This window comes from Eublepharis macularius, chromosome 4 (genome assembly GCF_028583425.1).
Source record: "Eublepharis macularius isolate TG4126 chromosome 4, MPM_Emac_v1.0, whole genome shotgun sequence".
Taxonomy (NCBI): Eukaryota; Metazoa; Chordata; class Lepidosauria; order Squamata; family Eublepharidae; genus Eublepharis; species Eublepharis macularius.
This window is the reverse complement of record NC_072793.1, coordinates 50,027,250-50,052,115: the sequence shown is the minus strand read 5'-3', so window position 1 is coordinate 50,052,115 and position 24,866 is coordinate 50,027,250. Positions and strand designations below refer to the sequence as shown.

At 42.8% G+C, this 24,866-nt stretch overlaps 1 protein-coding gene across 2 annotated transcripts in view; it reads left to right on the top strand.

Annotated features, from left to right (window-relative positions):
• Nucleotides 1–24,866, top strand: part of GABRB2 (gamma-aminobutyric acid type A receptor subunit beta2) — a 161,811-nt gene that overhangs the window by 3,604 nt on the left and 133,341 nt on the right. The gene's annotated exons all lie outside the window — the stretch shown is intronic.

The following is a 24,866-nucleotide window of genomic DNA, read 5'->3' as shown; positions in this document are numbered from 1 at the left end:
GTGAAGCTGGCAACCCTATTTCCAACAGTAAAAAAAAATCACGCAGAATTTAATTATGTAATGATTTTGCCAATAGTGCAGTGGAAGTAAAAATGGAGCTGGAGGTTGTGTCACATGATCAAGTTGTAGAGTGTGAATAAATGAAATGGCATGTCACAAATCCCTTGAAAGGCGAGAGTTTGCTGTATTTATTTTACAGCACCACTTTTATACCATTAATATTAAAAGGTGTCAAATTTAATGTCAATTTTAATATTGAACATTGTTATGAGAAAAAAATGACCACAGCTGCATCCTGAGTGCTGAGAAAGAGTACAGCTTTCAAATTGGAAGCCATGAAATTTGGTAACACCTCTGTTCTAATAATCATGATACAGAATGCACAAATATCTGAGGTTTTCTTCATGCAGAACTGAAGATACTGGAGAACCATCTGAAACAGCATACAAAGAAGCAAGATGTGAGCGCATATACACACTTTAGGTAAAATAAGAAAAATAACACAGTTTTGATGTTACTTTAATAATTACAAGGTTAAAAACCAGCAATCAGATCTTAATTTTATCAATAGGGTGTTCCAGATTATTTTTAAAGCTGTAAAGATACATTTGTTGTTGCTGGTAATCCCAAGGAAATGTTTGCACCAGTTTCCCCAAATAAGAACACACAACAACAGCATGTGGGTAAACTACTTTATTAATGGCTGATCTACATCAATTTTAACATCCCTGAATTAGAGCAACTTGCTGCTAACAAGAAGCTTTGTTTATCATCACCTGCACAGAAATCAGTGCCAAGAGGTGTTGTTAACCCTCATCTCCCTCACTTCACGTGCTACTGGAGCAACTCGGGGCTCAGTTGGTGCTGCTCAACCACCACAGGCATTTATTTCCCCTTCCTGGCAGGCCACTTGAGCCAGCGGTGGGCCAGCCCACCATGCTCAGATGGCTTAAAGTGCTTGAACGTTATCCTTACCTATACTGGAGTAACTTGTGTTATGTTAAAACTAGTTACAGTTAAAAAGACCTAATGAGAGGATGCCCACTTCTCAGAATCCTGTGAAACAGGCAAAAAAAGGCCCCCAATCAGACCAATTTTAAGGAGGCCCCCAAATTTCTGCCTAGTCCTTCAAAACGTAACCAGCGAATCCCACATTATCCACATGGATGGCAGGTGGGTCAACTTGCAGCAAAAGCCTACTGCAAACTTCAGTAGCTTCTCCAGCATCCTTTTGATTGGTTGTTTCACACAAGGCAGGAAATGATGGTAGGCACAAAGCAGTACTCCAGCCTGGGAACTAAAGGGCACATTTTCTCAGCACTCAAAACAGCTGTATTTTGTAATAGGGTAAATGGCATTTTCCCCAGATAGGACATCTGTTAAAATCCTTTAAGAGTTCCATAGTATTCAGCCAGCCAGTACTTCTACTCCATGCATTTAGAACAAGGTTGCCGGGTCCCCCTGGTGATTGGCGGGGAAGGGAGCTTATCATCTTGCAATGAGTCCTTGCTATAATGTGCTGATGTTGTTTCTGGAAGTGATGTCATGTTGGCCCACCAGAGCCACTGTGGTACTTGGGCAAAAACTGTGGTTTTTGCCGAAATACCAGGGCTTCACTTAGCAATGTGATGATGTCACTTCCAAGTGTATGGGAAGTACTGTTGTCATATCTCCAGCAACTTTATGACATTACTTGGAAGGGCCCACCATGACCAGTAAGTCCCCGTTTCCCTCTGTTTTTTCCCCGTCGGCCAGCTGAGCAACAGTTCGGGGCTGGTAACTGTATTTTAGAAGGGTGCCGTTCTGTTTAGGATTGCACTGTATGGCTCTTTGTCACTCAGTACCATTTTACCGTTTTTTAAATTTATAATTTCACTTCTAATTTTACTACTCACTCAGCAACCGTACTTCCAGTTGTACTAATATGGCTACTTCTCTCGCCAACCAGCAGAAAAATGTGGGGAGGAGATTGTAACAAGGTGGCCATCTTGTAACCCTAGCCCTGACCATGCAAAAGTGATTTTAGTGGTAATCCCATTATGGGATGTTTATTTTGGGACTGAATAAGATGGTTCAAGTGTAACACTCTGTCCACTGAACCACACTGACTTAAGATTTAAAATATTATTATTATATATCAAAATCAAAAGGTTCTAGCTCAAGAAAAAACTTTTTCAATCCACAGGGGCATCCTATAAACGTAAAATAAGAAAGTGAGCCAAACCCTGTCGTGAAGTTTGGCTCCAGTCCTAATTAGCTTGTCCAGGTTATCTTGCTATCAATTCCTTCCTGACCCTTCCAAAATTACATAGCAAAGCAGGAGAGGAGGGAAACAGGCATTGGGGGAGGGTGGGGACCACAATGGATTGGCGAGGAGCTTCTTCCAGCCAGTCTTTCTGAGGAAATTCTCAGAAAGGAACTCAAACTTCCTTTGACAGACATCTCAGAAAGGTAGGACTGATTCCATTTTAAATCTAGATTGGGGGAGGGGATGAATTGTCCATTGATTGACAGATAGTATAATGCTTTTAAGGCAACCTACCTAAGGAAGTTTACAAAGAAAAAATAATAAAAACAAAATGTTAAAACTTATTAAAATACATCATTGAAAACATAGCCACAGCATTAAAACATAGACCATTAAGCATCTTAAAATAACAACAACAGCATTCGATTTATATATAACCCTTCAGGACAACTGAACACCTGCTTAGAGCAGTTTACAAAGTATGTTGTTGTTATCCCCACAACAATCACCCTGTGAGGTAGGTGGGGCTGAAAGAGCACTAGAGAGCTGTGACTGACCCAAGATCACCCAGCTGGCTTCAAGTGGAGGAGTGGGGAATCAAACCCAATTCTCCAGATTAGAGTCCTGTCGCTCTTAAAATAACAGTTTTAGCACAATAAAAGTGCAATAAAATGGTGTTAAGAGATCACTTAATTAAAAAGCTGGTTGAACAGAAATATTTCAGAGAGTGGCATAGGCACCAAGCAAACCTAAATAGAAGAGCGTTCCATAAGCAAGGTACCACTACTGAAAAAGCTCTACCTTTGATTGCTATTCACCTCACCTCTTAAGGGGGGGGGGTGTCGTCGAGAGCTTAGTTTCAAGGTAGATCTTAAATTGGGGAAGACTAGGAAGCAATTGTATGCTTCTCAGCTGAGATGGGACCATTTTGTCAAGTATCATCTTAATACCTTACAAGAGGATGTTTAAGTGGTGAATAAGATCAGAAACACTCGATAGTCATATACAAATAGGTTTAATTGCAATCATAGGGAACAGCTCAGTTTTGTTGCTAGAAATTTAATATGGCACTTCTGGCAACTGTTAGCTGTTGGCCGAATTGCTGTGATATCACAGAATGCTAAAATGTTCAGAAGCAATTTAACTGCTGAATTGGAAGTCAGCAGTAGAATGCTGACAAGTAGTGTGGTTTCTCTGACGTACTTCATTCTTTCAGATGTAAAATACAAACATTAAATTGTAGTTTTAAAAGCCTTTCCTCACCACACTGTGGTTTCCCTGGGTTTTTGCATGCTTATATCTTTCAACATTTGGATAAAGAGGCAAGGCTGCCAAACGAGAGCTGGCTCTTCCAGGGAAGAGCATTTAAGAATGTGGCCTGGAGGACAGTTTTGTTTGTGAAGAATGAACTCAGCCACAGGAACTCAGGTGTTTTTGTTTTTTTTTAAATTGACTTTGTCTAAATATGGAATACTGCACGTAGAGGCTAGAAACTGTGAAACAATGTCACAAGTAACCCTTATATAACACAAAGGAGAGAGGAATAAGTATTCAGGAAATAAGGAACTGTGTAGAGATCAGTTGACTTTATTTGCAAACTTAACATTATAACAAAAAGTACAGTGGCTTAAGAAATCAAAGACTTGGAATGCACCTGATGATAGCAGTTAAGGTAGTAGGGGACAGGGCTAATAATGTATCTTTGATCATAACATGAGCATTTTCTGTTCAGTAGAAGTTCCGAGCAGCCTGACTTTTCCCCACCAGAATCACTTTATTTCGAGAAGCAGATCTTGAAACATTGCTAGGTTTGCCAACCTCCAGTTGGTAGCTGGAGAACTCTCAGAATTGCAACTGATCTTTAGACTACAGAGATGGGTTCCCCTGGACAAAACAACTGCTTTGGAGGGTGGACTTTATGTCATTATACCTTGCTGAGGTCCCTGCCCTCCTCAAACCCTGCCCTCTCCAGCCCCCCCCCCCTAAAATCTCCAGGAATTTCCCAGCCTGGAGCTTGTAACCATATTGAACACTCTTGAAAAGCTGTCTCCTTGCATAAACTAACTAGGCTTTAAGCTTCTTTAAAAACCTGTTATCAATTGCAAGTCCTTGGAAAATTTCATCTCTTAGGCTGCATATTAAATGTTTAGTGGGTACTTCAAAAGATGAATTATTTACTTGAGGCACTGATCCATTTTAACCTACTTCATATAATTTACATTTTGGCTTGTCTGAAGCAGTATAATTATGTGCTTTCTTATTCCATCTATATTCTAATCTTTGCGTCTTAAGCAGCACCTACAGAAGTATATAACAGTAAAACAATATAAGTGAAAACAGTTGAAAACCCATTTTAAAAAATGTATTAAGATTCATACGCCTACTTCAAGCACAGCTCCTCAAAAATCTTGAAATCAGGGCCCGGGAGAAGGGGGGTACTGCCTTTTAAATAGGCACCAGATGCCTGCTTGAAATCCAAGGTTTTAACTCACTTTCCTTATGAATAAATGTGGTCCAGTGGAAACATTAGAAACATTATCATCACCACAAGAGAAGGCTTGATTCCATGCCCTCACAATTAAAAATTCTGTAAAATGCAGGACGCGAAGTGATGCCTGCCTGTCAGGTCTACAGAAGCAAGAAGAAACATGGAAAAAGTGAAGAGTTGACTCTGAAGACAGACTGATTAGGATTATAGAGATGCTATTGTAATTGCCACGTGTCATTTCCAACATGGATGTTGTTGTTCTTCTGGCATTGGTGTTGGCCCAAATCATCTTTATATCTCATCAGCCCAGATTTGGCAACCCTAGCTATCCTTGTTAAAAATCAAAGTATGCTTGTCTCCTATTTCTCAGATTGCTCATGAGCGCCAAGCCTATGGAAATTGTGATACAGCCACTAGTATTATGCATATAATAGTGCATATAAAATGTCAGCACACATGTTCTGGACTGCATTTTAGAGAATGATCTGAGAACTACCTAGGTGCAGATCTGTCCAGAAGGTCAAGGATAACTCTCTACAGAACTTGCGTAGATATCTGAGGATATAGGAAGATAGTTAAAAATTCCATGAAGATAATAAAAAGGTAGAGTTTGCACATTTCTACTTTAATGGCAGTCAGATGCACATTTAATCCATTTTATGTTCGGCATATGATCTGTGTATCTGCATTAATAGGTTAGACAGTTCTAAAGGATTACATCTTAAGTTTCTTCCTTGAATAGTTCTTCATGTCTTCCATAGCCTGCTTGAAAATCTTCATACTCCAACTTATTAAGCAATGCACAATGATAAAATGTCCAAGGCTTGAAGATAGTACTGTAGTTCTGTCATTACCTATAATATACAAATTTAGTTTTCACATTCCACCCTTGTAAGCTTTCATGGTGCTCAGACTTTTACAGTTTAACTATGCTGTGTATCCTTCTCAAGGGCTTAATTTACTGGTCAGGATATTTTGCAATTCTACTTCCACAGGACTCAACCCTGTGTATGCAAAATGTTTGTATCATTAAAAAGAATAAAAAGAATTAAAAAGAATTAAAAGAATTAAAAAGAATAGGATGGATCGTCCTTTAGGAGCATATGTGATTAGGCTGTGCTGCATAAGAGGTCACAGAGAAACCCAAGGCTTGTTTCCCATGTGTTTCTACTTATATTCTGAAATGAATCATAGGTCTTATGTCTTGTACCAGTTCATTCTTGCTTGGAATGTGAGTGGACAAAGTAGAACTGAAGCTGCTTGGGGTAGAGTATTTCCAGTATGTGACTTGTATCTCATTCCATGTAAGTGTGCTGGACAAGCTGATTAGATCCCATGTTGATACTTGAGTTGTGTTTTAATTGTGCTTTGTTGGTATTTATTGTGTGTTATTGGTTCTGATTGTAACCCACCCTGAGCTCGCTTTTGGGGAGGACGGGCTAAATATCCAATATAATGTATAAATAAATAAATAAAAATGGTGGAAGCTACTTCTTGTCCTTTCTTGATATGGCTTAATGGGGTTAAGAGGTCATCCTTTCCCTCCCAATCAGCAACATATAGGAAATTATTTGTGAACACTGCTGAGATCTGTGGTTATCCTTCTTTCCTTCCCAAGTGTCCTTCCACTGAAAAAGTATAATTTTATTCTTTTTGATCTTAATTTTCCATGTGTGTATGTGTGTTTATTCCCATTTTCTGAACAGAAAAGTTCATGTTGGGAAGGAGCTGTTCTCTTTTTGTTTGTATTAATTACACGATGAAGGCCCTGAGGCATTATTTCTTTGCCTCGGTGTGATGAACTTTGACAACCTGTCAGAGCCGTTGCACATTTTACGAGGATACTCAAATAACTCTCGTCTCAATTTCTGATATCACACTTGAAGGGGAAACTTTCATTTTCACTGCAAGGATATAATGTGCAAAGTTAGTATCTGCACACAATTCCCCAAATAAAACTGTTTTAGATACCTATTTTTCTCTGTTGTGCTGCATGAATGGTATGGATTATCAGAAATTTAGCACAAGGCTGAAGACACTATGATGAAGATAATGACAGATTTTGCAGTAATAAGCCATGTGGAATATTTAAATATTCATCTGCTGTGATAGTGATCCCCATCAGTGTTCTTAATTCAGCTTGGACAGGCAGGGAGACCCACAAGGACTTACAGGGGGCATATCATTTTCCTCTCCCCCACCATTTCCTAGTTCTCTTTTCTGAATTGAAAGTGTAGTTTTTTTCCTTTTCCTGCTTATTTCTGACATTCCCACCCACCAGGTAGCCTACTTTTATCTGCCTCCCATTCAGCATTTCCTCCTTCCCTGGCATCCTCTTCCTGGGAAAATTTTGCATGGTTCGGGTCGCCAAGCTTGACCCTACCTAGATGCGTGGTTCCCACCACTAGGCTGGGCCCAGTTGTACAGTGGGGGAACCACAAGGACTTGCAGACACACTATTTCCTCTTTTCATCCTCCTAGCAGCCTCTGTGTCCTTAGTTTCCCCAGATTTCTTCTCTTCTTTCCACCCACCCATCACTTTCGTGTATGTGGCTGCTATTGAAGAGTAGCAAGCAGCTGGGCTTGGGAGAATCATGCAGGTTGTTTGATATCAATGCATTCAGTGGTTGCTGCCAGGCCTGGTAGGGCCTGGATTTTAGTGACAGAAACCAAGGCTTGAAGGCTGGCAATACTAGGAACATCCACTGAGTACATTTGTTCCTTAAAATTACAGGCACTGCTTCTATTATTTTAAGGGTTTTGACACACACATACCTTTTTTTCTTTTTTTTTTTTAGATTTCCTGTATTTCTACAAACCTGGGGCTTTTCTCAGGTTTGTAGAAAGATCTGACATCAGGTCATGGCTTCAGTCTCTGGATTTTAGTATCCACAGTTTTGGTACCCTTTCTGTTCTTTGTTCTTAAAATATGTGAGTTGCTTCCTTTTGCCTTATATATTGTATTTGGGCTTTGTTGTGGACCTACAGAAATCTTTGGCAATTGTTATTCAGATTCCTTGTTTATAGGATGTTTGTAGGGAAGCTTGGATATATGAAGATGATGCTTAGTTTCTAGCTGTGTTGCTCTGGCATCATTCAGCCTTAATTGTGCAATAACACAATTCACAATGAGCAAATAAATAAACAAGCATTTTTTTCATGTGAATTAGAAGTGTGCATGCGTGTGTTAGGTAAGGTACTCATAAATCAAGAGGACTGGAATGCAAGATTTCATTTTGATTAACTTTTTAATTGGATTGACTTTTTGAGAACAGAATGATGTATCAACACTTGATGCATCACTTGACATTTTGGTGATGAGGCATCTATTCTGTGGTGCACAATGAGTAGATAACCATCTTTTTACTGTGCTAAATTTAAAAATCTGGAATTATCTGCAACATTCTTAGAGTAACATTTCTGTAATGGTTAAACAACCTTGCATCCATGAAGAGGAAATCTTTTTCAGTAAGTGAATACTATAGAACCTGTACTGTGAACAGGAATCTCAAAATTTATCATCTTTGTGCTGTGAAAGTCAAAATAGGAAACTCAAACCCTCCTATCCTTTCCCATAGTGTACAATTTTAAGATGGTCTTTACACATGACAGGAAAGTTTTAAAAAAAAATTCTCATGAAGACAAAATCAGTCTTACTCATATTTCTCCTGCAAGTGTTTCTGGAAGCAGTGTAGGAACAATTTATTCTAGTGCAGCTGTTAAACTGAGGGCCAAGCTACAAGTGACGAATGACACTTGAACGGCAAGTGTATTTCTCCCTGTTCACTTGCCCTCCACTCAATCCACTTGCCGTTCAAGTGTCATTCGTCACTTGTAGCTTGGCCCACAGATTAAAATCAGCCTTGATCAGATGTCCAAAAAGGCCACAGATTTTTGAAACCGGAGAAAGGTTGACAAAGTTACATGTCACAAAGATAAGAGACTAATAAAAGAGGCACACAATGATGCCCAGGCCAGTTTGCCATCTTCTGGTCATAGAGCAGGGCAGGGGTCATTGGGGTATGAGGTGTGGAGGAGGTAGTTGTGAACTTCCTGCATTGTGCAAGAGGTTGGACTAGATGACCCTGGATGTTTCTCCCAACCCTGTGATTCTGTTCTATGTGGAGAATCCACAACATGGTTATGTTCAATATATAGCTTTTTTGTGGAAACGCTGCAAGGTTTCCATACTGCACACATTTGAGCAGATGTTATTCTGCTGGGAAGAGTCTGGTTTTTGAGTGTAAGAAGCATCTTGTGTTACGTGTTGTTTAGATACACCAACTAGATCAGATAATGAATAGGAAAGAATTCAGGAAATAAAATGTATTCCTTCTAGGCCGGGGTCATTTCGTAGAGAAAAAGCTGCAGGAACTTATTAGCATAACTTATTAGCATAACTCATTTGCATATGCCACACCCCTTGCCGTCACTGGAAGTGTGTCATTAGCATAACTCATTTGCATATGACCTGCCCCCTGACATCACCTATCCTAGCTGTTTTAGACCCAATCCTGGCCATTCAGGGCCGAAATTGGGCCCAAAATGGCAAAAGGAGCTGAAAATGGCCGAAAAGGGGCCCAAAATGGTCAGGATTGGGCCGCTGCTGAGCGGAAGAGTGATCCACCACCCGTCAGAGGCCCGATCCTGGCTGTTTTGGGACCAATCCTGGCTGTTTTGGGCCTGATTGGCCATTTGGGGCCCGAATTGGGTCGTTTTGGCCCTGATCCAGGCCAAAACAGGCCCCAAATGGCCAAAAATCAGGTGGGTGGGGCCACATGACGTGACCTTTTTGGAGAACTACTGGAACTGCGTTCCTGTGCATTCCCCCTCAAAATGAGCCCTGCTTCTAGGTAGACAGAATGTGCCTGGGAGGGAAAAGCAGGACTGTGGTAGCAGGCTCTGCTCCTGACCTATGTATGTTCAGTCTGCTGTCTGAAAAGGCTCTAAACTATACATGTGTTGGGTTTGCACATGCAATCAGGAACCTTACAAAAAACAGAGTTGCCCATGCTGCTGGGTCATTCATATAACAGGAATAGATTGGTGGGCCTGTCACATCCCAGTAAGCTGAATGTGTTCTAAAATTAAATGTGGTATTTTGCCCAGTTCAGTCCAAATTTTAATGTATTGCTCAATACACGATACAATACTGTGAGAGAGGGATTTCTAGTCTGTGTAATAGTCTGCCATTGCTATGTCAAGAGTCAGGTAAGTCCTTTGCATTGCACAGTTGTACCAGACAGCAGGTAGATAGCAGTGTAAACTTTACCAGTGTCACTACAGGTTCCCATGAAGGTATGCAACTCCTAAACAGTATCTTGTGAGACCCAAGGGTGCAGAGGGGGTGACTCTTGGTGACAGCATGATGTCACTTCTAGGAAAACTGGGAAGTGATACCAAATGGAGTTTCTGGTGATTTCTAGAGAGAACTGATATCAATTCTGGGTCCCCCCTGGAAATGATGTCACGTTGGTGACAATTTTTTTTTAACTTTTCTGTTATTGCCACTTAGAGCAGCCATGACAAATGAGCATAAGGGGCTGGCAAGCCAAGTGATAGCTTGTGATGGTAGAAAGGGCCATCATAGCTGATTTATAGGGACCCCTGCTGGGGTTTTCAAGGTAAGAGACTACAGAGGTGATTTGCCGTTGCCTGCCTCTGTATAACAGCCCTGGTCTCCCTTGGAGGTCACCCATCCAATTACTAACCAAAGCTGATCCTGCTTACCTTCTAAGATCTGAGAAGACCAGGCTTGTCTGAGCTATCTGGGTCAGAGGAGTGATAGCTTACAACCCTTTCTATGCATATTTTGGGTTTAGGTGCAATTTCATCTTTGATGTGTTTTTAAACACTGGTGTGGAAATTAAACAAATTGTTTTAAAATTAGAAGAGTCATTGAGAATTGACAATTGCACCTACTGATAATAGTTACAAAGACAAACGCAGTTTTGCCCCCTCTTCTTTCCCTTCATTTCTTTACTGTTACTTTTTACACTGACCTTTCTGTGTTCGGTTTAACAATACCAATGTATCTACTACTGCTTATGAAAATGGCTTACTTTCAGGATGCTAATATTTCTGATATTCTGTAAAGAGATGTTAAGGTTAAGTATTGTGTTTAGGGATATCTTACATTTTAATTAGTTTTTCTAGAATTGACAATCAGTACAGATCTGCTTAATATGCTTTCTATAGATTGTCAAAATCGTGTAGAATTTTGTGACAAATAAGCCATCTGTATTATAAATAGGCTTTTAACACAGCTTTTTATCATGAAGGCACATTCAACAGGTGAACTGTTTTTACTTGTGTCTACTTTTTGATACTCGTGCATTTGGAAGTCTGATATCCAGCCCTCATGAAATTATCTATGCAGATGAATTCTAATATAGAGCTATGACACAAGCATTAAACTAGCACCAAATCCCAAACAGTGACATAAGAACAAGGGGTGCTTATATCTTTTATGACATTAATCTTGTTTATATGACAAGGAAAACAGAAATCGACACTCAGAATTAACACGCAGATTTAACAATCCAATCTGTATTTGCTCAGAAGTAAAGACTTGCTGAGTTAAAAGTTTCTTGCATACAGCTAATTCACAAACAGCTAAGATACAACTTTAAATAAAAAATTAATGGCGATTCACTTTCAAAACCTATATTCATCTTTCATACCTTAATTTTAAGGTATGAAAAGCTGCCATATGAAAGGATTTAAGTGATAATATTACAAAACTGTAATATTTCTGGTGTTTGAGTGTTACTCACTATGACCCTCTGCATTAATGTTTATTGTATAGAAATATTAAGCTGCAAAATTGAAGGATTAAAAAATGAAATAAGGCCTTAAGGTTTTAGATTTTGATTGAGAGCTACAAAGCTTGTGATTGAACATAGAAAACTTTCCCCCATCTGCATGACACATTTCAGGGATCAGATTTAGCCTTCAACACATCTATTCACTGCTGTCATACACACAAGTTCCTTGCTTATCTCCATAGCAACTAGAATGACTGGCTGAATATCATGTGGCTTCACTGTGTTGGAAACAGATTTGTGCAGAGCAGAGATACTTAACTGTTCTGAGAGTGGGGTAGGGGAGTCAAACTGATCAGCACAATAAATTAATAGATATTGGAAGCTGACACCTGTAGGGTTTCAGAAACATGCAATAGAGGGCAAAAGCCTCCATGGTGGGGTACTAGTAGACTACTAGACTCAAGTATCAAAGCTAGAGTCATTGAGATCTTTAATGCTATTTGTTGTCCATCTCTTTGGCAAAAGGAAAATGCTAACCATGTATATTTCAGTCCCTTCACTGTGTTGTGGGAACTTTCCTTCTGCTACTATTAGGCCAAGGAAAGATGCTTAATATTTGAAGTATCAATATAATACGAGTTTTCACTCTTGTTCTTTAGGGACTAGAGGTGTGTGCAGGAAAAAAAATTCAATACATTCAGGTTCAGAAATCTGAACTGGAAAAAAACTCAGTATCTCGCAAATACCAAATTGATTTTCTAGTTTGTTTCAGTAATACAGAGCAAATTCAGTAAAATTTGACTGTTGTTTCCTATGGGACATTCAATTTGGAAATTTTCAGGGGCCTGGGGGTGTCATATTTTGACCAAATTTCACCAAATTTGCAGGGAACCTACTCCTAACTGTCCTCTAATGACCCCCCCCCCCCAAGTTTCATGAAGATTGGACCTCGGGAGGGGGCACTTAATAGCTTCTAAAGTAGGTTCCCCAGATGCCTCCGATCTCCATTATTCGCTTTGGGGGAAACTATGGGGGCTATCCAGAGGACTGAGGGTGGCATTTTGCAAGCAAAATCCATCAAATTTGCAGGGGAGCTCCTCCTCACTGTCCTCTAAAGGCCACCCAAGATTCAGGGAGATTGGACCCTGGGGGGGGGGCACTTTATGGCCCTCCCAAAAGAAAATGCCCCCAGCGATCTCCAATCTCCATTATTCCCTGTTGGAATAAGACACACCTCTATGTGAAGAGAAAACACCAACCAAACTACTATAAAGAGAGAGCAACCCCAACAATGGGAAAACAGCCCCCCCAGCAAAAATTTACAGCACAAAACACATGTACAATGACCCCCCCCCCAAATTACCCACAACATATTAAAACAACCCCCGCCCCAGAAGAACAAGCAGCAAAATTGTATTTGGTAATACAGAATTAAGTTTGGTAATTCAGAATGTTACTGAATCAGGTAAAATTCAGTATTTTTTTACAGAATACCAAAGCCGAATTGCACACACACCCCCCCCCAAAATCAGGGATCATGATACAGTGTAATATGAATACTTTTACTGATATCCTCCCACCACAGCCTCAAGCACAACTAATTTAAGTGGAGGAACAGCATTGAGGAATGAAACTTTGCTTTATTTAATTAAAAACTTAGGGGAAGGATATGCAACTGAATGTCATGCCTAGTTTGTCCCTTAAACTAAATATGCTTTGGTAATTCACAGTCAAAATCTTCAGATTTCTCATTGTCACATTCATGGAATAAAATTGCAAAATAAGTTTAATGGATCACTTGACGGTTTGCAGGTCTTGGAATCTTCCAAACTGCAATCAAGAGTTTCCAGTCTTCCAAACTGCTATCAATGACATCTTGGGCTGGTCCAAGATTCTATAGCTGGCTCCTCCAAAGGCACTGCCTATAAGCCACAAGCTAAGAGCCTCATCTAGGGTTCCTAAGCTATGGCAGGAGGCCTTCTGCTGATTCCACCATTGTCACCCACAGCTCCAAGCAGTGGTAGAAGAAAAATAAAACCAAGTACCAGTATCCTCCATGACTGCATGTCACTTCCAGGTACAACCAGCAATGGGTAGCTCTCAGATTCATTGGAAAGGGTTTCTGGGGATTCCTAGAACCAGCCATCATCACTTCCAGATTGTACCTGGAAATGACGTTAGTGACATTGGTGCTGGTATGATATACACCCCCATGTCCCCACCCACTGATTGTAAGGATTGGCCTGACAACCCTACCTCAAGGGCTTGTGCCTCTGGCCAAGTTTTATTTATTTATTTATTTATTTATATTTCAATTTATATACCGCCCATCCCCAGGGGCTCTGGGCGGTTCAAACCTTATAGGTAACAGGAAGGAGAGAAAATAGATCCGAGATGTTGGTCAGTTTCTTGGATATTCCCTTCATGTTTCAGACTATAGTTGTAATCTTACGCACCCTTAAAAAGAATCAAGTCTTGTTAAAATCAATAGGATTTATTTCTGAGAAAATGGGGTATGATTGTGCTGCTGTTCTACTTATTCAGGGTTCAGATGTACAAAACTCCTTCAATCTGAAACACTAATTTTTCCCAATAAGGCATTTTTAACATTAAATAATACACAGATTTTGAATATGTATAGGATATGTATTGGTTTACAAGTGAAATTCATTGATGTGATGAATCCAAAGATATTAGGTACACTTAAGTACTATTGATTTCAGTGAATATTAAAAATTTCATTGTGCTCCTAGTGCCACATTTTAGATTACTATCTTCCCAGAATGTTTCTTAATAAAGAATTGCTTGTGTTTTGCTGTGTCTTCATGTAATCTAAAGGATTATTCTACTGGTTTCCACCTTTTATATTTACTAAATTATTTTGTGGTGTGAAAGTTCTAAGAGAAGTATAAATCATTTCAGTTATTTTTTATTTAGGATTAGGCAAGTCATTCCTTTATTACTTAATACACCATTATTTTATTTACAGGTAACAAAGGAGCACTCATTTGCTGAGTTTATTGATTTATCATCTACTTTATAACTTGCTGTTGGATTGGTGTCCCCCAAGTTTTGCTTCCAGTATCTCTTCCATTTACATCTAAATAGGGGGCAGGGAGAAAACTCAATGAACATGTCATGTAGGGAAATAAGGGAGTTCTCAGAAGATGGGAAGGCCTGTTGTACCTATTGTACCTCCCATTTGCTGCCTTTGGCTAGAATTCCTATCCTGCTGTTTTGTCTTTTATCTGTCACAGTGCCACCATACTTAAGCTATATACTACCACAATTCAAGGTTTTGACCTATAAAGCCCATCATAACGAGGAATGCTGCTATTTCCCCAGCAGATCTGTCTGGCACTCAAACTTGCCTTGTTTGACACTCATGATCAGACCATGAACCGATCAAGGACATGTTTGAATTGAGCAACTTGAACAGTTGTAAAATGAGGATGCGGCTGGTTAGATCCAACTCACAATTGGTTAGAATCCAACTCACAGTTGACTGAAGGATAATGTGGGGGTTCTGACCCTACCCCACACCAAAATAATTATATGTAGCCTGTTTCTGAGAATACACACAAACATGGTGCAGACAGCCAAACAGTTGATTAATTGGCTGCCTGATTATCGCTGACGAATGGAAAGTGAGCCGAACTGTTAGGTGTTCAAGTATACCTAAACACAAACTGGGAACCACATACTTGAAGACACCCCCCTCCCCAGCCTATGCCCACATGCCATATGTTGAAGTTGGCAGGATCATAGTGATGCCATCCTTACAAAACCTACTTTGCCATCCATAATAGACACAGAAATCTCTGCAGCAGCTCCCATCTTGTGGAATGGCTTGGCAGAGGAGGTGCTGTGTGTCTTGTCTGGCAAAACTTTGAAAGTTGTGAAAGACGGTATTCTTCCTGTGGGCCTGTGGAAATTTGATTGATGTTGGATCACACTGGACTGGAGGCCTGTGTGGATTGTCCTTTAAACCCTTGGAGGTTGATGCCTTTTTACAGTTATAGGGCTAAGGACTGGGTCTATAGTGAGGTCTCATCTATTCTTTTCTAGTTTGGGGTCTGTTTGATTAGGCAGGATTTTACTGGTGTTGTGATTTTTATGGTAATTGATGAGGTTTTTAGTATTGTGTGGTTTGTTTTCTATACTTATTCCCAGTGTCATTGTTATCCCCAGCTGCTGAGCTTCTGCCAAGATTGGAGCAGAATTTTTCTCAACTTCTAATGCATTTCTAACTGCATGTAAAAATCTAGAGAGTAAAGTTTAATCTAAAATAATATTTTTAAATGATTTCAAATGCACAGAAATGTTAATTATCTCTGTTAGGTTTCTGGAACATAAATATTAGACATCTCTGTTCTTATAGCCATTTTCAAGGTGGCTTTAAAAATATATTGTTTTAAGAATTGGCATTTCTTTGATGTAAGCCACCTTTTTCTTTTTTACAAGATCCAGCAAAAATTCTGAAATTAACTTGGGTAAAGGGAGTGGAAATATAGAGAGTATAAATGGCAACCAAAGTAAAATTTAAATAAAAGTGAGGTTTGTTTTTGTGGCTGCACATTTCTTTAAATTTTGTATATTGATAGGAACCTTCTTAAGTACAGTTGCTTGTGGGGGAGGGACGCTTGGGGGGTACTTACTGTGCACACGTGCAAGATATGTGCTCTAGACCTTTCTTGTTGCGCTCTTAATGATGGCATTCCCAGAGGGACAGTCGTGCGCTCCAGAGTTCATGGGCCCATTCTCCATACTGTTTTTCCCTGCTGGTCAGGTAAGAAGCGGGGAGGGGGGGGGGAGAGGCTGGGAGCAGGGGACTGGGAACCCTAAGCTTAAATGAAATCACTGTCATGATCACTATGGGCACATTATTATTATACTTTCGTATGTTGACCAGTTTCAGAGTTTTCAGGGATCATCATTAGTTGCTGGTTAATGAGAAATACATACACAGTTTAAATCTCTATTTGCCAAACTGCTTCATGCAAATCATGAAAATTTGCAGTTGCAGATCTCTTGATTAGCATTTTTATTGTGCATCCACAGAAACATTCTTGGTGTAAAATTCCACAGCATTTGCATAGACTCATCTTTAAATGTGGATAAATTTGCCGTGTTACCTATTTTTGTCCTCTTAAGATAAATGTTCATTGTGACAAGTCTAGGTTGCAAAGCTGGCTTTGCTTTTTGCAGGTTAATTAAAACAACCATGTAAAAATGTCAGTTTGGAAAGAATCAAGTTAGCATCACCAAGGTTTCCCAAACATTCTTCTTTTTTTTTTTTACTTACGTTGGGGTTTTTTCCAGTCATTGCAAATAAATGAAGTGATCCACAAACAAAAGAAATGAGCTAAGATGAATAAATCAAACTAAAATTAGAAACAAGCTAAAGGCATGTGTGTTGCTTAGGGCATCCTGCAGCTGACACATGATGTGATGACAGGCAACAGATGAATTTTTGTTCTGAATCTTTAAATTCTATTACACAAGGTCAAAACATGTTGCTCAGTAATAGTTGCTGCATTAAGTTGCTGCATGTGTAGACTCTTGCTTCCCTTCCTTATTCTCTCTCTTCCAGCAACTTGTTTTCTGGTTTTCAGATCTTATTTTCTAAAAACAGCACATAAGAACACAGAAAATATACCTAAATACATAATGTATTTCATGATACCTTAGATGAGCATTCAGATAGTAGTAAGGAGATCACAGGAGTAGGAGGGATGGGCAGTGCAATCCTGAGGCCTGCAGCGGTGGCCACATGCCAGCACAATTGTGGCACCACCAGTCTGCTCCCTAAGGACTTTGGTGGGAGAGCTGCATCCACGGCAGTGCCCGGCAATGTGCAGTGTGGCCACTGCCAAGAGCACCTGCCCACTGTTCCCCTGGCAATCCCACCAACATTAGCCAATGGCTGTGCCACTCCCATGACAGGCGTGCGAGTGGGAAGCAACTGGGCAGCCAGTGAAAGGGTTGCGATCCTCACTGCCTTCTGACTCCTCCATCCCCCCAGCCAGGGAGCTGGGGACTGCACGCCCCCATGGTTACAGCACCTGCATTGGGCACCTGGCCGGGGGTGGCTGCCTGTTCAAGTGGGAAGTAAGGTGCGGGGTCCTCCCCTTGGAGGTGCAGCCCACAACATGAGAGACTTGTGGCAACCGCCCCACTGGCAGAGAGGACCCACTGGATGGGCCCGGCCAGGATGGGCACCCCTCCAGGGGATGTAGAGGGGGCGGCAGCCCACATGGGAGTGAGCCCGGCAAGGCACAGCCAGGAGAAAATGCTCCCCAGATGCCCTGGCAATGCCGGCGGAATCCACCAATTGCCAGGTATTTGCAGTTGACAGCACCATGAGTGGCAGGGGGGACGGCATAGCTGGTTTGCAGGCCGGGCCTTGTTTGCTATTGCCAGCTGCCAATGTCACTTCCCCACCCTGCAGAGAGTGGGTGCACAGAGCAGAAAGACCCCCTCCCCCAATTGGATTTGCTGTACCCCAGCAGAGGTGCCTGCCTTGAGAGGAACCCTGCCCCCTGAAGAAGAGGCACACCAAAGGTGCAGTCAGGGTGCCTGCCCACCCACTCTCCCAACCCTCACATTTGTCAAGGTCCAGGTGGGCAGATGAAGCACCCCCTGCTTACAAACTCCCTCCACAGCTGCCACTCTGTGAAGCATGCACCCCCTCCATGAAATGTTAGACCAGAAAGGCATTGGGACTTGGCGAGGGTTGCATTTGCAGCCCCCAGCATTCAGGATCTGTCCCCAAGTCTTGAAGAGGCAGCTCCTAAGAGGCAAGTAGGGGGTGGGTTCTGAAATGAATGACAAGAATGCCCATTGGAAATGATGGGCCTGAAGGCCCATTGGATATGGTAGGAGCCATGAATGCCCATTGATGAGCAGTGACTCTGTTGAAATACATTGCTGCATTGGAAAGATGTGAGGGAAATGCCCCAAGTCTCACCATGCGGTCTGCAGTGAATTTGAAGGGGGGAGGAGGGAAGCTGGGCAGGTCTGGAGCCTCAAGATTGCCATTGGATGCCTGATCTTGTAGCAGAGCCATACAAAGGCACGGAGGCACCTTGGAGCCTCTTTGGGGCCACCCTATCCATATCAGCCCAGAGCCTGAGACCATCCTCTGGGATATGTGAAAGGACAGCCCTATGGGGAAGAGAGGGGGGGTATACTGTCATCCACAGGCAAGCAGTTGTAGTTCGACACAGACTTTATTGAACTGCCAAAAGAGGATGTCTGGACGCGTGTTGCTAATTTCCCTCATCTGGAAAGGGAGCTGAGCCTGTTTGTGAAGCAGTCAGAATCACAAGATACATTCCTAGTGCTGCCTTCTCAGGAATGAGGCAGAGATGCGGGCTGCCCAGGGAACCACACCTGGGGCTGGGCTCAAATGTCAGCTGAGGGGGATTACTGGGGGCTGGAATGCTTCTTGCGCTCCATGATGGCTCATAGCCTGCCTGAAGGGAAACAGACATGTGGCAAGGGCCTTACATAAGCCACAGCCTGATCTGCCCTGGTCTGGGAGGGTGTCCATGGTTGGGAGCAGCAGCAGCAGCAGTTCCATTGTTGCAGGTGCTGCCAGCAACCAGATGGTGGATTCCCCTCCCCCGAGAAAGTACTCAAATGCACCTGGAGGTTCTGCTCCCAAGGCTCCTTGCATCTCTGATCCTGTGAGGGAGACAGTTGAGGGTTGACGCTTCCAAAGGGAATTATGAGTGCAAGTGCCCAGTCACCCTGACCTGTGGCCGTGCTCTCTGCCTGAGAGGGGAGCCTCGCTGGGGGAGTGAGAACAGAGACCCTGCATGGGCTGCTGGAAGCCTCCCTCCCCACTGCAGCTCCATCAAGCCAGGCATCTTGGGTGACTGTTTCTTTAGTGGACATAAACTGTACTGGCTTGTGGGCAGGGGCTGTTCCCTAGTGAGTCTCAACCTCAGAGGCCAGTATTCAGGGGGGGGGATCCGTAAGTGATGGGAGAGGGGAGGCTGATGCGAATGAGCAACCTGGGGCAGCTGCCTCCCCAGCTCCTTCTTCCCTGTCAGTGCGCCCTCAGCCCTTCCAGAGCCAGGACTCAGGAGACAGGTATCCTGCAAGGCAACTTTGGTGTTAGTTGTTAGTTAGACATTTTGGATTTAACGCTCCTCCCTATAATGGGTGCAGAGTGCTCCCCAGAGTTCACTAAGTTTCCCCTGTGCACTCTTGTCCTGACACTGCAAGCATTCTCTCCCGCTTTGTGCTCTAAGTCCCCATGGCAGGGGATTCTTGGGCAGAGACTCTGGCCATGTTCTTACTTATTTGGGGCCATGGATGCCCCAAATGGGCATTACGTAGGGTGGGTTGGGGACTGATTGGCTAGTGGGAAAGTGACTCCATTGGCTCTGCCAGGCTGCTGGGCCAGGGCCATGCACGGGGAGATCAGGTTTTCTTTTGCAATGGGCGCCTATGGGCTATGCTGTTGCTTTTTGTGGCATAACTTTCTGCTGCAACGGGGGGTGTTCCTGGACCTCAAACAGCTTAGGAAGCAGACTAACTCATTCCTTGCACCGTGGCCCACCCCCCTGGCCATTGGCACAGAAACTTACTCTTCACTTGCGCCAGTGGTCAGTCACAGGGGCTGGTGGACAGCCGTGGTGGAGCGGCACCATGGCCGGTCGTCACCGAAGGGGGAGTTACAGCAGTGTAAGTCCAGGATACACCAGCAAAACTCTTGGTTGGTTCCTTGAGCTCTTTCAGCCCTCCCCCTCAGGATGGCACTGTAAGTCTGTTGTTTTATCCAGTACTTTGAACGTTGCCAGGAACTCCCAAGGGCAAATCAGGGCGTACAAGGGGCAGTGTGGGGTTGGGGGTGGTGGCTGATGATCACCCCCAGCACATGTATACTTCTGTGTCACCAGAGAATGTAATTTTGGACCACGTTTCAAAGACTTGTCCCTGATGCTACCTTTCACTTCTGAGTCACGCTAGAAGTGACATCATTTTGGCCATGTACCTTTTGGGCAAGTGCATATGGTCAGGCCTCCGCACCACACCTTTTCCCCTTGTCGGTCAGGTGAGCAGTGGTAGGGAGTGGTAGTGGTGGGGAGGGCTGGGAGCCCTACCTGCTGCATTCGTCATATTTGTTCCCTTGTATTGTTCCTTGTAGGAGAATGATTGGGGGTAGCAAAAAAAGCTGCAGTGTCTCTGAAAGAGACACGGAAGTTAACTTCATATAGCACGAGTCTAGTAGTACAGCTTAGGATCCCAAGCCAATGTATGTCAAGTGAATTCAAAGTAAAAGTCTGTCCAGCTGCTGCTTAGCCAGCAAGGAAGGAAAGTTTTGAGTAGGGATCAGCAGCTGAGCGGATTGAATTGGTTTTCAGTGATAAGAACTATTATACATAGTATAATTGTTGCTATGAGCTGTTAATCCTCAACTTCGGATCCACACATCTTTGTGATACCACAGATCAGCTGGTCCATAGAGCGTTTTGTAGGGAACAACTGCATGGCTGACTTCCTAAAGCTGCTTAATGCCTGAACTATCCCATTTTATATGTGATACATATTACAATTTTTAAAAAATATTTAGCTTTGTAATACTATATTGCACTGTCATTAGATGTATTGGTCTTGAAGGTGCTCAAAATTACATGAGTTGGGGTCTTGGTGACTCAAAGAATCATCCTAAGCAGGTCTACTCAAAATTCTAAACATATATGACTTGTTTCCAAGAAAATGTTCTCCGGATTACTTTGTCATTTATTAAGATCACTAGAAAAAAAGCCTGTTGTGCAAATAAATACAGTGGACTCTAGAAAGCTGGGGCTGGGGAGGACTGGTGGGGGTGGGGGTCTGAGAAGGGTTGGCAGGCAGGAAGGGCAAGGGGGGTCTGAGGCAGGAGAGGTCTGGGGAGAGCTGGCAGGTAGGGGGACAAGGGGGTCTGGGGAGGGCTGAGAGGCAGGAGAGGTCGGAAGGGCTGAGAGGCAGAAGGAGTCTGTGGAGGGCTGGCAGGTAGGGGGCAAGGGGGGTCTGGGGAGGGCTGAAAGGCAGGAGAGGTCTGGGAAGGGCTGAGAGGCAGGAGGGGTCTGGGGAGAGCTGGCAGATAGGGGGCAAGGGGGTCTGGGGAGAGCTGAGAGGCAGGAGGGGTCTGGGGGGCTGGCAGGTAGGGGGCAAGGGGGGTCTGAGAGGCAGGAGGAGGGCTGGCAGGTGGGGGCAAGGGGGGTTGGGGAGCGCTGAGAGGCAGGAGGTGTCTGTGTTACGTGCAAACTTTGCGCTTCTGTGGTATCTTTCCCCCCTTTGACCAACCACAATAAAAAACAAATAATCCTAGAGTCCTGTTTGAATTGAAGCAAAATAGATTGTTTAATTAAACGGTGGATGAGCCCCTTTTTACACAGAAGTAGATGGTCTCCTTGTGTGCAAAGCTCATCAAAGCTACAATAGGAGTGCAAAGCAATTAGTACCTTCAGGTTAATTACAATAATATTACAATATTCTAATATTTGTTATCTTATTGGCTCGTAAGGTGTCTAGGGTCAGTTCTGATTTGAAGATGCAATTCTGGATCGGCCCCCTACTTGGGGGAATTCAAAATCTTGCAGCCCCTTTATCTTGTCTCCCCTTGGAAGGCCATCTTCTCTCGCTATGCCCACTTCCTTTTGCTACTGTTACCTTCGATGGCGCCAGGGAGTCTCAATCTGGCAGCCTTGGGGCCTTCAGATAACTGAAGTCCGTGGGCAGAAAGGAATGTTTCCCCCATTTCTGCACTCTCCCTCCTTTTTGCAGCCTTGAGGGAGATAATGCCGGGTAGCCAACCCAGTTTGCTGCATAAACCAGTTTCTACAAAAGGCTCTCTGGTATTGATTCCCATTGGAATCTTATAGAATAATATAACATGTGTGTAATCTTTTTTTTAAGTACATCTCTACAAGCAGTATATTTTTTAGTCAGCATACATTCTTCTCTGTTCTTCTTGTTTCAAGTGTCATATTCTTACAGGTTGCATTACAAATACTACATTGGCTCCTGAGCATAGAAAAAGTGCAAGGCATGTAATACTGAAAGGCACAGAAGTAGTATATAAAAGAAGTATGTAAAATCCCTTCAAATCTATATCCATCATCTGGGGAGGGCTGGCAGGTGGGGGGGGGTCAGGGCCAGGGAAGATGGAGCAGGTGGGCTCAATCTTCCTGTTGCATCCCCGGCTCCAGTGGGGCTCGCAGGGCAGCAGGCGCATCTCTTTCGCCCCATCGCCCTGGCTCCAGCAGGGTGCATCGCTCTCGCCCCGGCTCTGCCAAAAGCAGCATGCCCTGGCTCCAGTGGGTCTCGCAGGGTGGCGGGCGCATCGCTCTTGCCCCAACTCCACCAAGAACGGGGTGCGCTGGCTCCAGCAGGGTTTGCAGGGTGATGGGTGCATCACTCTTGCCCCATTGCCCTGGCTCCGCCCAAAGCAGCGCACCCCGGCTCCACCGGGGCTCACAGGGTGGCAGGTACATCACTCTCTCCATGTCGCCTTGGCTCCACCGGGGCTTGCAGGTGCATCGCTCTTACTGCGCTGCACTCCCCCTCCAGCTGGGCTACGTAGTCCAGTGGCAGAGGGACGGGCAGGTTCGCCTGGCTGTGTGCCGCCAGTGGCTTCCTCAGGAGGCTGTGTTCGACCACGCACTTTTTATCCTGGTGCTCCTGCACAGGTGCACCAGGATACAGTGTGAGTCGTCGGAAACCTGCTAACACAATTACGTTACAGGATTCCAGTACTGCTTCTCCAGGGAACTTACTCAACACAGTGAAAAGAAGGACTAGTGTTTAGGATTATAGCAGCTTTCTCTGTTGAGCTTAACTTTGGAAGTGTTTGGAACAATCATCAACAGAGTAATTAAAAATCAGTGAAGTTTAAAAGATTTTTAATTCAGCATGGAATTAATGAGATGTCGAAGCATTCCACAGTTTTGCTTATTTATTAATTAGAGCTTCTATAAAAAGAAATGAAGACTGGCTTCAATAATTTTAGTCTGTTTATTTGGACTGCATCTGTGAGAAATAATCTACTCCTTAATATTCAGAATTTTCCTATTCTGTTTCATAAGTAATACAAGAGGAAATCTGATTTCTGCATTCTGTTTCCTTAATGTCTCACATTTAAGAAAACAGGAGGGAAAAGTAGCATCCATGAACTGTAAAATATTCTATGTGTTTTCCAAATTAAACAGTTGAGAAGCAAAGGAATGAACTAAATTGAATAAAAATACAATTAAAATGGGATACAGTTCCTCTTTGAAATTTTCATGTAATAATATGCATAAGTAATCTTTATAATTGTACAACTGCCCTTACCAACTTGCCCTTGAAAGTGTTATCACTTCCTTCCTTCCTTCCTGTTTGTCTTTTTACTAAATCCCATTACTACTGTTTACTCTTGAGAAGTGAATATATTTAAGATACAACATTATTTTTGGTCTTTTTAGTTGTGATGCATTATCAAAGAATCTGTTGATTAGGACCCACAAAACTACAGTTTAAAATAATAGCTTTCTCTCGTTTTGTTTTTATCTCTTTTGCTATTATGAATAAGAGTCTTTTATTTGTTTTTATGGATTATCTAGATTTTACAGACATTGCAGCTGTGTGTAATATGGTAAATTTTGCGAAATGGAAATAAATCTCATTAAAGTTGTATTTTGGTATCTGTGGGAGAATGCAGTCCAGTTCCAGTTCCACTAATCTTTATTGGCATAGTAAAAGTCTTGAGAAAACAATGACAATGGCAATACAGTACAATTTGTCGAAATAAGGGCAAAATAAATTACAAGTGGTTGTAACTCTAACTACTACTACTACAAAAAAAGACAGTAAACCTTCCCCCCAGGGACCCGACAATAATCACAGGAATCACCGCAAACCCTCCCTCTCCTGCTTCCCCCTCCCTCTCCCTTCCTATCTCCTTTACCAATTTTTCCTTTTCTCTCGCCCTCAGCACATTTGCCAGAAACTCTGCCACCTGTTCAGTAATTTCAGGAGATCTGTCTGCTAACAAGAATTCCATGCTTCTAGCAGTTGCTATCTTAAGAGTTTGAAAAAGAGGGCTAATCAGTCATGAGCGCAGCTGGATAAACAGCGGGCAGTATAAAAGTATATGCTGAATGGAGTCAGGTTCACGGTGGTGACACCTGCAGAATCTTGCCTCATGAGGAATACCCTTATATCTGCCGGTGACCACGTCTGAGGAAAATATATTAAGTCTGGCCAGCATGAAAGCTCTGCGTTGAGAGGGAATTGCTCAAGTTGAGAAATACTGGGCCATAGCATTATGTGGAAAGACCTAAAAACCAGGGGAGCAAGTTTCCTCTCCTCCAGCATTTATCATCTG